The sequence below is a fragment of the Terrapene carolina genome, unplaced genomic scaffold (assembly GCF_002925995.2).
Source record: "Terrapene carolina triunguis isolate 2854851 unplaced genomic scaffold, T_m_triunguis-2.0 Scaffold620, whole genome shotgun sequence".
Lineage (NCBI taxonomy): Eukaryota > Metazoa > Chordata > Testudines > Emydidae > Terrapene > Terrapene triunguis.
The window spans coordinates 310751-311970 of record NW_020664971.1 but is presented as its reverse complement, the minus strand read 5'-3'; the positions used below and the strand labels follow the sequence as shown (position 1 = coordinate 311970).

Below are 1220 nucleotides of genomic sequence, written 5' to 3'. Positions count from 1 at the left end.
CATTGCAACCCCGGGAATGCTCCCTGAAGTGTCAGCCCTGCAGCTCTCCCCCTGGGATTGCCTCACTAGCTGGAGCCCCCTCACCACTGCTTCCCCTACTACCTCTGCCCAGCACTTTGTGTCTGTTGTAAGCCCACGCTGACTAGGGTTGCTACACTCAGCGCATGCACTGCTCTCAGGGGTGCTTCCCTCTCCCCCGGGGTCACGCCCCAGCAGCACTGTGCCCATGCCCCCGCTCTCCTTGCTTAGCCCCGCCACCCCTGGAACTGGTGCCCCTGAAGTAAACCTCTATTTGGCTTCCCCCCGTGTAACACGGGCACACCCTCACCCAAGGGTAAATCTCCCTGCACGCCTCGGTGCAACCCCCCTCTGCACCCTCCACCCAAGGGTAACCTCCCCCATCCCTAGATGCAACACACCCTCACCCAAGGGTAAATCTCCCTGCACGCCTCGGTGCAAGCCCCCTCTGCACCCTCCACCCAAGGGTAACCTCCCCCATCCCTAGATGCAACCCACCCACGGGCACACCCTCACCCAAGGGTAAATCCCCCCCAGGTGTAACCACCTCCCCCGAAGTGTAACTCCCCACCCCAGTGTAGCCCCCCCGCCCCTGCACACCACCAGGTGTGACCCCAGCGGGACCCCCACGCGCACTCACACCTCCCAGCTGCCCCCGAGTCTCCGCAGCCCTAGGCCGGTGCCCCCGGGTCCCTCGCTGCGCCCGGCGGCCCGGCCCGGCTCCGGCTGAGGCGCATGTGCCGCGCCTCCTTCCCCGCCCCCCGATCGCGGCCGGAGCCGGGGAGGCAGCGCCGAGCCGAGAGGGTGCCGGGCGGAGCGAGCATGAAGGACCGAACGGGGGAGCTCCGCGCGGTGAGTGCCGGCCGGGCCCGGGGTGCGGGGCCCAGCGCGGGGCTCGCCCGGGGGCTAGTCCCCCTGGAGTGATGGGGGGCGGGGAGCTGGCCTCTCCTGGGGGTGAGATGGGGCGGGGGAGCTGGTCCCTCTGGGGGGTGAGATGGGGTGTGTGTGTGGGGCTGTGTGTGGGGGAGATGGGGTGTGTGTGGGGGGGAGCTGGTCCCTCCTGGGGGTGAGATGGGGTGTGTGTGTGGGGAAGTTGGCCTCTCCTGGGGGTGAGATGGGGCGGGGGAGCTGGCCTTTCCTGGGGGTGAGATGGGGCGGGGGAGCTGGTCCCTCTGGGCGGTGAGATGGGGTGTGTGTGGGGG

At 68.9% G+C, this 1220-nt stretch overlaps 1 protein-coding gene across 2 annotated transcripts in view; it reads left to right on the top strand.

Moving 5' to 3' along the window:
• The first annotated feature begins 823 nt into the window (after positions 1 to 823).
• STX1A (syntaxin 1A) overlaps positions 824 to 1220 on the top strand; it is a 254155-nt gene continuing 253758 nt past the window's right edge. For both annotated transcript variants that reach the window (XR_003370167.2, XR_003370168.2), the window contains exon 1: positions 824 to 870. The gene's annotated coding sequence lies outside the window, so the exon portion shown is untranslated. The remainder of the gene's footprint in view (positions 871 to 1220) is intronic.